The sequence below is a fragment of the Pholcus phalangioides genome, unplaced genomic scaffold (genome assembly GCF_987345545.1).
Source record: "Pholcus phalangioides strain wild (caught in Gottingen) unplaced genomic scaffold, Ppha-v1.0 ptg000024l_1, whole genome shotgun sequence".
NCBI classification, from domain to species: Eukaryota; Metazoa; Arthropoda; class Arachnida; order Araneae; family Pholcidae; genus Pholcus; species Pholcus phalangioides.
In genome coordinates, this window is record NW_028301616.1 from 7,763,129 (window position 1) to 7,775,864 (window position 12,736).

At 36.8% G+C, this 12,736-nt stretch overlaps 1 protein-coding gene across 4 annotated transcripts in view; it reads left to right on the forward strand.

The window, feature by feature from the left end:
- The first annotated feature begins 5,988 nt into the window (after positions 1-5,988).
- Positions 5,989-12,736, forward strand: part of LOC149068661 (uncharacterized) — a 107,001-nt gene continuing 100,253 nt past the window's right edge. For 2 of the 4 annotated variants that reach the window (XM_089250441.1, XM_089250438.1), the window contains exons 1-2: positions 5,989-6,144; positions 6,676-6,729. The gene's annotated coding sequence lies outside the window, so the exon portion shown is untranslated. Of the gene's footprint in view, positions 6,145-6,168; positions 6,252-6,414; positions 6,523-6,675; positions 6,730-12,736 lie in introns of those variants that run through there. The other 2 variants (XM_089250439.1, XM_089250440.1) reach the window with 2 other exon arrangements.

Here is a 12,736-nt window from a genome sequence, read left to right on the forward strand (position 1 = left end):
TTTAACAAGATAGTGTCTTTTCATAAAGAACAGCATAAATCAGGTTTAGTTTCCCCGTTAATTTCTGTGCTGTTTTTTTCCTAAATTTCCTCTGATTTCTCAATTCAAATATCTCTGAATTTTGATGTTAGAAACGTGGAATTTCTTTTTTGTTGGCCTCAGAAAAGACTGGGCAACAACTTTCTAATTTAGTTTTCAGCCACACTGGGGCGATATAAAAAGTTATTTTTTATTTATTTTGATAACTACACAATCCCTTGCAATACGAATGACATATCTGAATACTACTCGCTAATTGAATACTTTTTTAATTGGAAGTATGCCTCTAGGACCAACAGTTCGCCAGTAAAATGCTATACACCCTTTATATATTATGCAAGAAGCATCACTGTACTAGAACTACTGCTGTCACCTATCAAATAAAAAATACAAATGTCGTGATTCTTCGATTGGAATTGATGACCAGCTTTTAATTAATGTGCCACATAGAAAAAGTCAATGTAGTATGTATGACATTGATAAATATTTTTTGAGTAATAATATCAGTTGAATTGTCGAATTTGCTTAAAAATTTCAACAGTTGTTGTTTGTGTATGATAAACTAACATTAGTAAGATGTGCGAGACTTTGTAATTGTAATTGAAAGAGGATATAAACTAGAATCGAACATAATGTATATTCTTCGTGATTACAATTTCGGAAAGTTAAGGAGCTAGTCTTGCTCATCTTATTAACGTTGTTTTACTATACACAAATAACAACTGTTAAAATTTCAAAGTAAATTTGACAATTCAACTAATATTATTGCTAAAAAAATATTTGTCAATATCATACTATATTGAGTTTTTCAATGCGGCACACTAAGCTCAAAATCTGATCATCAGTTTCAAACGAAGCATCACAACAGTGGTATTTTTCATTTGATAGATGGCATTAACAATTCCAGTTCATTGATGTTTTTCTATGTAGTACAATTTCTAGGGCTACTCAATTTATGACGGCTCTTTTAAGTGTTATCATACACAACATTACTATTGAATACGAAAAACATCGCACAGTTCTAAATATAGCAGTACAGATGGCCCGAGCCTGGCCAGAGGTGCTTTAACTATTTTTTTTTTATTTAATCGTTTTTATATGCGATGTAGCTATTTTCTAAGCGGTCAGCGAACCACAGCAAAAACCTTGGAGAGGCACGGGTTGAGGACCCCCGTTTTAGACCATTATTTCCCCATGTGTGGTGATTGATGGTTATAATCCAACCTATTGATTCGTTTTTTTCTTGTTTTTTTTGCAAATTTTCTATTCACTGATTCATGGATTTCAGAATTTACAGGACATCCAGGGCCATTTAAACACAGCGCAGGGACCTATGGCCTCACATCATGTAGTAAGGACTCTAGGCTGGGATATTTAGCGAGCCCCCACTTAAGACTGTTGACGGACTACTACTATGAATTTGTAGTGTGGAAAACAAAAAAATGATGATGAGAAAGAATCATATCTGGCCCGAGTCCTTTTAGCCCCCTCCCCCTCCTGTGAGAAACATGCGGGGGACCTCATTTCATAGGGACCTCCACGATAAGATCTGGCACAATGATTTATGATAATTTTTTTTTAGAGGTGGTGATAAGCCCTCTTTCATTTTGTCCTTTGGCTATAATGTTGTTGAGATGGCAGTAGGGAGTTCTTAATTTTACAAATATTTAAAAATTTGTTTGAGTTCCGTAAGCCTTCCGAGAGAAACTTTTAGTTGGAAACCCATGTCCTAGAGAGTGTGTAAACACAGAAGTAATCAAAGGAGTGAAATAGGGGAGTGTGCATGGAAATGCCTGTTTCCCCCGCCCTCTGACGTTGAAGTCAACCTTTGCTTATGGAAAATCAAAGTAAAAGCACGCGAGTGATCAAAACAGCGACCTAGATAGCGAGGAACCAAGTCAGTGATTGACCGAAAGAGACTCAAGAGAGTTCTAAGGATGGGAGCATAGGCATAAAGTTATTGAAAATGTTGGGGGGGGCTCAGGTCCTATACAACAAAACCTCATTTATATGACGCGGCGTATAAACGAGGTTTCAATCATGCCGCCACAGCGGGACAAAGCGTCGTATAAATGCAAAAATCGTATAACTGAACCCTTATTGAAATGAAACCCCTCCCCTTCCGTAAAAATATCCCTACAGATATCTCGAAATCAAAAATTAAAAACTATGTAAAACTTGTAATTTAAAATCATATTTCATAAAATTAAAATAAAAAAAAATTACTCAAAACACCGCACTAAGATTGACATGCATTACTGTTTCTCAAATCTCAAACACTCTTATGATGTTTTTGATCAGTTTTGAATAAAGATTTGAAAATAGGCAGTTCGTTCGAAATTACCCAGTTTTGATAAAGATTTAAAATAAAAAAAATGTGTTATTTAAAAGCTTAAACAAAAAATCGTGTTTTGCTGTTCGGTTTCTATATAAAAGCAAAAAGTCAACAAAGCATTGAGCTCAGCTCTTTTGAAAAAAATCAGTTTTTTTTCAGAAAGAACGTTAAATGCGGGTAAAATGGTTTTTCCGCATTTAACGCTGTTCTTCCCAAAGTTTCCTCCGAGTTTTGAATTTGAATATCGCTGTGAATATTGCACTAAGAAAACATGGAATTTGTTTTTGGCATCAGGAGAGACAGGGCAACAACTTTCTAAATGGTTATGGGACAGGGGATAGTACAAAAATTCAGATTTTTTTTATTTTGTGACACGTATTTCAACTCCCAAAACTGGTACAGGGTAATTTTTGAACGCCTTTCGAGCATTTGAGGATGGTTGATGAGATGAAGGCCGTATTAGCACTTACAGGCATAGGCGTAAACTTGTATCCGGCCTGTTGGCCGGAGCCCCCCCCCCCAACATTATAGAAGAGCCGGGTCAGCCCCCGAAAATTAGTGGATATGTTTCTCACACTTGGCTCAGAAAAAACTTTTTGACAAAAAATTTCTCTAAATAGTAGAAAAATCCATCTGCTCGAAATTTTATTTTTTTACTTTTCTTCAGAATCTCAATGCACTTGTTCTGTGACAATAGTAGTAGAAGGTGTTGCTCCGGGGCAGTTGTAGAGACGTCATGCTACTGCAGTACAGGCTACTTCAATAATCAAAGCGCCGCTGAAAGGACGCCGTAATGTCCTCCCCAGGGGGGGTATACTGTACACACAATGAGGAAGGAGATCGTACAGGAAGCGATATATAAAAAAAGAAAGGAGAAAACTGTTCAACAGAATCGCCGAACTCCCCCCCCCCACCCCACCTTCACTTGTTAAATGGTGGGTGGTGGGAACTGGTCGACGAGTCTATCGTTATAATATAGGTATCTGCCACAGCCATAGTACAGAGTGTTTCAAGAGGATTTATTATTCATTGATGACATTTTCTTCTCCTGTCGCAGTCGATCTACAATCAGCAAAGAAAAAAATTCGATATTTTTTTGTGATGGCCCTTTGCTGATGGGGTTTGTTTTCCTCAAAATGGTTAAATCCTGCCGGTTGCGACCCAATGGCTTTTCTTTGATCACTCCGCCGGATAACCGTTGTCCAAGCGCTTTGCCTTGTTCTATCTACTCGGGAAAGCTGGTTGTCTGGAATAAACTACATGTTCATACAGGCGCGTAACTAGGCTAAGGCAATCGAGGCATTGCCCTGGGGCCCCGAGAAGGCACGCTACGACCCTATGTTCATAGAAGAAAAAGGTCACGCTAAACATTGAAAGATAATCAATACATAATTTTTAAAAAAAATTAATTTTCAATTTAAAATCTTATATAAGGATGACAGCGAGAGAGGCTTGACAAAGTACAATAAAGACCTCGTTGTAACGTCAACACTAACTAACGTCATCAAGCATACATTACACCAGGGGTTCTCAACCGTGGCTCCGTAGCGACTCGAGGAAAATAATATAAATCAGTAAATTTGATAGATAAATAAATATAAAAGAGGCCCTCAAGTTCTTTCTGCCATAAAAATTATGTACAAAAAAGGGTTCCTCGAGTCAAACAGGGCTCCGCCATAAAAATTATATACTGGATAGGGCTCCGCGAGTCAAAAAAGGTTGAGAACCGCTGCATTACACTATAAACATGCCCCTCACCACTCGGGGGACCGGGATGATTCCTCTCTATTATTTTTTTCACACAAAAAATTCACTATAGAGTGGCCCGTGAGCTATAGCCCACCAAAGAACCCAGCCCAGGGGCGTCGGAAGTGTTTTGAACCTGTGGGTGCCGGTCTTGAGATTTATGTAGGAAATTTCGATTTTTGAATCAATTCTGTGGGTGCTCGGACCCGTTCTACAAACTTACGTGGGTGCTCGAGCACCCCCGGCTCCGACGCCACTGACCCAGCCTGAGACCCTGCTGCAGTATCGGGGGGTGCCTATAATGCCCATATTGTGCATGCATTTCACTGTTTATGACGGGGTGGCCAACCTGCTTCCTTAGGTAATTGAAGGTCCTCAGGTAATTTTTACTTTTTCAGTTGAAGAAATTATTTTTAATTTGTGAGCGATATTTTTCTTATGAATGAGTCTTGTAACCAACCTGTAGGTCCCCCCCCCACCAACTTTTTACTGAATTTTAGTTTCGTTTCTCATCTTCGAAACACCCAACCAGACGGGAAGAAATCTTTGCAGCCTGTGGCAAACATTATTTCGTCGCCCCCACAACTTTCAAATTCGATAATTTTATAAAGGTCCTGCCCTAGGGGCTCTTGAACCTTTGAAAATCGTTTATGTATGTTTTATTTCACACATGTAAATCATTTTGTAAATCAATATTATAATTAACTCGTTTTTATTTTATTCCCCCTTACCCCCCGCCCCGAGTCAAATTTTGTTGCAACGAGGCTAGAAAAATGTTTTGGTATCGGCCGTTCGGTTCTCTGTTGTGAATGGACATTCAGAATGTGCTGTTTTTCCCCCCAATATTTTTCAAGAAAACATTGGGAGGATGGGGGCTGAAAGTTGTTGGTTTTCCCGTATATATAAGGGACTCAAGCGCGTGCGAAGGAGAAGGAAGGTGCATTGCATTGCTTTTTCAGAAATTAAGAGATTAATTGTCTCTATTTTTTTATACAAAAATTGCCACGTTTTTAAGACAAATAAATTCAACTGGTCGAATGGTCGACGCGTTTCGGCTCTTCAATGGAGAGCCGAAACCAGGCAAAGTTACTCATTTTTTGTGATAATTGTCTTTATCTTTTTTAATCCCTGTCAGCCATTTTACATTGCCCAGGGCGTCAGTGATGGTAACCTCGTCAAGCGAAATTTCCCTTTTGACTAAATTTTTCCCCACACATTCCGAAATTTGTGCTGCCATCTATTGGTGGAAATATGTAGTCAATTATTTTACACTAGAAAAGCATTGTTTGGCATTTGTATATTTTTTTCAATAAAAATTCTTTTGTCTGACCACCTCTCAAAATTTCCCACAAACGCTAAGAAATTTCCCATATGGACCAATTTTGGCCAATTTTTCGCCACGAGTTACCATCACTGCAGGGCGTAGTGATGGGCTATATTTCCGTAATCGGGTTTCGTGCCAATTTGGCGAATTTTTTTTCTCGCTAATGTGTGATACTTGCTTATATGTGGTAGCTGTGTTAGAACAGCTCTATGTGACGTCATAGCATCTTGTGACGTCACGAATATGCAGAAAAGGTCGATTTTACAATTAAATGAGAACTAATGAATTGAAATTGATTTATTATGTCAGATAATTAATAATAATTTATATTTATTATAAATGTTATTATTAACAATTGTAATTAATAATTTATACTATAATAATAAGAAATACAAATTAATATAATAAAACTAAGTAATATTATTATAATAATTATTATTTTGATGTATATAACCTATGTTATATTTATAGTCAGTAATTATAAGTTATTATAGTTATTAATTACTTCATTGGACTGTCGGTACATTCCTTTCGTCGGGTTTTATCCTTACTGAATTACAGATCTCTTGTTGCTGTTGGAACAAAGTCAATAGTTACCAGGGCGACGGAGCGTAGCGGTTATTTGGTTTGGCTTAATGGAGTAGCGGGAATGTAGTTTTTGGTCTCCTCTAGGCTTTATTTCGTTAATATTTATTTGCTGGTAATTATGATTTTTATGTGGTTGTGTTTATGAGGGGTCTTTGGTGCCATCTGCTAGTGGTGAAATGACTTTTAGTTTTGGCAGTTAATTATTATTATTATTTTTGTGTGAGTTCTATGTTATATTGGATTTATATAAATCGTATCTCGTATTTTGTCTGTTTAGAGGTATATTTTTCCATGTTGATTTATTTTTATTATTTCGTGAATTTGTGAAGTGTGTCTATTTATTGTTTATGTTTATTTTTGTTAATGTCTTGGTTTTTTACAGTTATTGCTCCCTAGTTGTTTTGTATCTCTTGGAGGTCTTTGGCGCCATCTTTTGGAGACTATCTGTATTAACATATATGGGGGATTTATTTATTTTTCTTTCATATGGGTATTATATTATTTAATTATAGTGTCATTATTGTTTTGACTTGTTTTGTTTTTATATTATTTTCGTTTGAGTATTAAGCATGCTTTTAATATTATTTTGTTTAGTTGATTTATTTATGTACTCATTTGTTTTATCTTGCTCTTTCCATTTTAGGTCTGGGCGTTTTTATATTATGTGTGGATGAATTATCTTTTCATTGATGTTTAGGTAAGTTGATTTGGTTTTATTTTTAGAATTCTTTGACAAATTTATATGTGAGAAAGTTTCTTGGCATTCTCATTTTTTCATTTTCTGCATAATTTGCTATTCCTCTCAGTTCTGCATATGGCGATTCCTCCATCTTATCCTCCATCTTATCGTGTAAATTTCTGGTTAGTTTTTTTAAATGTGTGAAGATTGATTCGATTTTTAGTTCATTATGTAAATCTGTTGTTCTGAAGTATTTCGGTGCTCCTGTGAATTTACGGAGTGTTTTGTTTTGAAAAATTTGGAGTTTGTATATGTTATTTTTGGCTGCAAAAGCCCAAGCTGGTGCTCCGTATGTTAGTATTGGTCGGACTATTTGTTTGTACATTAGTATTTTATTTTTTAAGCTTAGAGCTGATCCTGGATAGCAAAATCTCATTAATTTTTCTATGGCTACTTTAGCTTTTAAGATTTGTTTTTCAACGTGTTTTCGAAAGTTTAGTCTTGTGTCTAAATTAATACCTAAATAATTTGTTTCTGTTGAGGGGTTTATTGTTTGGCCATTTATTTCTATGTGTGTGTTTTCTGGGATTTTTCTGTTTGTTGGCCATATTAGAATGCATTTTTCTCTGTTTAGTTTTGCTTTGTTTATGTCGTTCCATTTCTCAATGTTTTCTATTAGTTCTCGTAGATTATCTATTGCTTTGGCTGTTTTTATGTCTGAACTTACTATGATTACATCATCCGCATATTTCCCCAGTATACCTTTTGGGACTATTGTATAATCGTCCATGAAAAAGGTTGTGTATGGTTGGCCCAAGGTTAGAACCTTGGTTGATGCCAGCTCTGATTTTTCTTTTTGCTGATACTGTGTTGTTAATCTTAACAGGTTCTGTTGGCTAAATACGATCTCATGAATTTGATCATTTTTGTGGGGTATCCTCTTCGGAACAGATGCAGTATGGTCCGCCACGACTTTGGCGACTTTTTTCTCGTGATAAGTCGCCAAGACCGTCATAATGGGGCTCTGAGTTGCCATATTTTTTAACATATTTTCAGTTTTCGCTGAGTGATAGATGAAGCTGGCTTCGCCAAACAGGATTTTTCTTTTGTTCACAGCGTTTTTTCAAAAATTTTAAGCAGCCGTTGTTCCATTTCCAGCGCGTCTCTCTCTCTCTCTCATTATTATTCCTCCCTTCTGTAGCTCTAGTTATTTGGATTATCTACTGCTCAGGTTGTATCATACCATTTTATTATTTCGTTGTATTTATTAGTTATTCATCCATTGCCATGCCTTCTGTTTTATTGGTTTATTATTTAAAATGAACCTACAGAATTTTCATGCCCGGATCCGTTTATTTAAAAAAAGGGTCCGGGTTTTAGTTTTAGTACATAGAATATTTATGCCCGGAATTCCTTATGCCCCGATCTTTTTATTATTAAAAAAATGGGCCAGGTGTAGTTTTTTTTAACTGATATTTTTTTCTATTTTTATGCTTGGTGGTTTCTATCATGTTTTGCACGCTGGTTTTTTTTTCGGCGTTCGTAGTGTCTGACGGCCTTAGCGACTCTTCGTCGGGCCAGCAGACGTGTGCCGCAAAATAATCGCCAAGTGGCGGACCATACAACAGCTGTTCCAAAACTTTTGATAGATGTGGTAGTAAAGCTATTGGGCGGTAACCTATTGTAAACATTGGAGGTTTGTTTGGCTTTGGGATCATTTTTATTATTGCATTTTTCAAGATTTTGGGGAAGTATGCTAATGTTAGTAGTAAGTTAATTAGGTTAACAGGTGATGTGATCATGTTAGGTGTTAGTAGTTTTATTGCTTTTGATGTTATTCCATCGTTTCCTGGTGCTTTTTTAATATTTGTTGTATTTCCTCATTGGTTGTGGGTGTCATAACGTTTACTTCATCTGTCATTTCTGCCTGCAGAAATTGTTCAACTTCTCTTTTTATTTGTTGTGTTCTGCTTTTTGGTGTGTCAGGGTTTGGTTTGAATTGTTCTTCCAAGTGTATGGAGCAGGGGCGTAGCCAGAAATTTCGTTCGGGGTGGGGGGGACCAAAGTGACAGAACAATGGATTTGGCCATCTTTTTCCCTTTTTTCGGTCATTTTCTCACATTTCGGGGGGGGGGGGGCCCAGACCCCCAAGTCCCCCCCCCTCGCTACGCCCTTGCTATGGAGAATTCATTGACTATTTCCTCGTCTTCGTATATTAGCACATTGTTTCTACTGTGAATGACTGGTATTCCTGTTCTTTTTTTGTTTTTCATTCCTCTTTGTATTTCGTATAGTGAACCGTTTTCAGGCTTTGCATTCATGATCCATGCAGCGAATCTTATATTTTTAAATTTTTTGATTTCTTCCCTTGTTTCTCTGAATTTTTGGTCGTATAATGCTTTGTGCCTGGGATCTCTTGTGTTTTGCCATCTTTTTCTGTGTCTATTTTTATCTCATATCATTTCTTTAAGCCATTGTGGTAGTTTTAATGGATGTAGATCTCGTGCTTTAGTTGTTGTGGATTGGCTTAGTGCAGTTTGTATATGTTCTGTGATTTGTTGTGTAATTCTCTCTGCTTCTTGTTCTGTGTGGATTATTCTATAGTCCCTAAGCTTGGTTTGGTATTGTTCCCAGTTTATGATTTTTAATGGTTTAATTATTATTTCTCTGTACAGGTCTAATTCAATTTCGATTGGTAAATGGTCTGAGTTGAGCTCATTTAATATTATTGGTGTTATCATTGTGTGTATTCCTTTAGCTATGGTAATGTCTAATACGTCTGGTCTGTGATATGTGTTACGTGGGCGATGTGTTGGTGTTCTGGTTCCTATTACTTGAATATTTTTTCTATTGCAGAACTCTTTTAGTTCTTTCCCTTTACGTGTGCTAATGTTTGAGTGCCATTGTGTGTGTTTTGAGTTTAGATCTGCCATTAGTATGCATGGTGTCGTGCATTGGAATATATCTTGTATTGCATTTAGGTCATGTTCGTTATTTCTGGGTTTATAAGCTACTGCTATTCTTAGTTTGATTGATCTGTTGAAAGAGACGTCTATGGCAATGAACTCTAAGTTGTTTGAGTCTTGTAGCTGGGGTATATTGTATCTTAGGTGATTTTTTAAGTATATTGCCACTCCTCCTTTGCGGCCAGTGAGGCGGTCTTTTCTTATGCATGTGTAGTTTGCAATCTTTGCCATTTTCCCTGGCTTGAGGAAGGTTTCGCTTATTAATACAACATCAGTTTTCCTGTCTACTAAAAGTTCTCTTAGTTCTGGAAGGTCCTCTGTGATTCCATCAGCGTTCCAGTGTAGTATTGATATTGGTTTTGGTAATTCCATTATTGACGGGTATGTGTGTTAGTGTGGTTTTTTTTTTTGTGTATGGAGTTTTTATTATATTAGCTTACTTTATATTACCAATTGTTATCTAGGAGGCTTATTATTTTTAAGAGTGCTTGTTGTATGTGATCTATCTTCTCTTCAATTGATTTGTCTGTTTTTAGTTGTAATAGGCATGTTCCAGCCAGTTTAGTTATCTCTTTTTTTTCATTTCTGTTTAGTTGTCCGTTTTTTTGGTCGTTATCCTTATTTTGTTTGTGTATTTGATCATTTTTTTGGCAGCTGTTTTGTTTTCTTGGGTGTTTACTTGCGCAATAGTTTCGCTTATGCCTTGTTGGTATGTGTTTGTGCCTGTGTTTTGTCCATTGATTGTTGTTGATTGGTAATTGTTATTGATGTTGTTTGTATTAGCCTACCTATTTTGTTGAGTTCATTTGTATGCCACTTTGTTTTTGTTTCTTGAGTTTTCTGGACATCTGGCCCAGCTAGCGATGTGGCTTCCTTTGCATAGGACGCATGTTGGTGGCCCTTCAGATCTGTTTCGTGTGCATAGATATGTCCAATGTTTTTGTGCGCATTCATGCACCTTTCTGTATTAAAACAGTTTTTTTGGCCATGAAAAAACCGTTGGCATTTGTAACACTGAATTATCCTGCCTTTTCTTTTGTAAGTTTCAACAGTAATTCTTATGTTCATGAGATTGTCAATTTCAAATATTTTGTTCGTTCCTTCAGATTTTGGCGTTTCCACCATTTATTGTCTTTTATGTGGCGTTTCGGTAGTGAATCATGAGATGAACGATAATTCTTAACTATTTTATTACGGAACAATATTTACATCTCATTCCCGCCATTTTGTCAGTCCCTTTAAGTGTTGCCTCCTTCGTACAACATAATACTGCTTATTTTCTGGTGTTGCTAGATACATAACAATTCTCCCACACTAAATTAAGAAATGATTAATGATACAACGATACAATCAAAAGTTATACACAAGAATCAATATTTGAACAGTCACAAGTTCAATCTTTGAACTGGTTTTCTGGAGCGAGTCTAGCGTCTCAGTTGAGTAGTCTGAGCTGGAGGAAAAATAGTTCTTGTTGATCGAGGAGTTGCATTTGAAGTTTGCTTTGTTTCAGTAGAAGCATCTACCATAGATGAAGTCCTGTGTTGACAAATTGCAGGAATCTCTCGTTGACTTACATGATCACTAAAAGTGACAGATTTCTTTTGAGGGAAGTGTCTCATAGGAACTGATAGTCGAATGGGAGTTGGAGAAGACAGTCGATTGACTTCACACCATCGAAGCTGTTTGAAATGTCTCTTGATAATGTATCCATCATCTAGTTCAACTAGGTAATGAACAAGACCCAATCGTTGAACAACAGTTCCATACTTCCATAAGCTTGAATGAGTGTAATTCCTTGACTTTACTCTATCTCCTTCCTTGAAAAATTTGTCAAAGACTGGCTGTGTTACATTGTTCTTGTATGACTCAGGAGTTGTAGGTTTGAGGAGATCTAGCTTTGTTCTGAGATTCTCTCCCAACAATAATTCTGCTGGAGTCTTTCCACATGAAAGAGGTGTAGCTGTGTACCGAAACAGTAGTTTACATAATTTTTCGTGAAGTGTTCCTCGTTCGAATTCCATGCATTTCAGTTTTGTCTTCAGGGTTTGGCAATAACGTTCTGCTTGTCCATTTGTTGAGGGATGACCAGGAGCTATCATTCGTTGTAGAATACCATTTCGTTTGCAGAAGTCCATGAATTCTTGTGATTTGAAAATTGAAGCATTATCACTAACGAGAATTTCTGGCAGTCCATGTTGACTGAATATTTCTCGCAGGAAATGAATTGTAATACCAGAATCTGGAGCTTTCTTCATGTAGTAGATTTCTGGCCATTTAGACTTTGCATCGATGACAAGTAAGAAAAAATGTCCCATGAAGGGCCCCGCATAGTCCATGTGAACACGTTGCCAATTTCTTGTTGGACGTTCCCAATTGTGCACTGGAACTTTCTGTGGATTTTTCTTGACGTCACAACAGCTCTTGCAACTTTTCACTAGACTTTCTATGTCAGAGTCAATATTCTTCCAATAGCAGTAATTTTGAGCAAGTTCTTTCATCTTCACAATTCCGCAATGAGTTGAGTGTAGTTCTTGCAGGATGGTTGATTGAAGCGTCTTAGGTATTATTACACGCTGTCCACGAAGTAGAATTCCTTCTTGTAATGTTATTTCTGGGTCATATAAAGTTCCTTCCATCACATTTTTCTTTAGTTCACGAAGATCATCATCCAATTCTGTTTCTTTTCGGATTTCTTCAGAAGTAATTGTGTCTGTGGATATGTGTCTAATCACTGATGCTTGCAGGATATACTCATCATCAACAGTGTTGACTTGTACATCTGTCAATGGTAAGGGACTTCTCGACAAATAGTTTACATTTGCATGTTCGGATGATTTTCGATGTTTGATGTCATAGTCGAAGTTGGAAAGGAAATGTGCATACCGCAACATTCTTGTAGCTGACAATGCTGGAAGTTTTTTCTCTGGATGAGAGTCATCATTGGTTTATTGTCCACTACCAATGTGAATTTTTGACCGAAGATGTAATCATAGAACTTTCCGCATGCCCAATATACAGCTGTAGCTTCTCAATCGAGCTGGCTGTAATTTTTCTCGGCA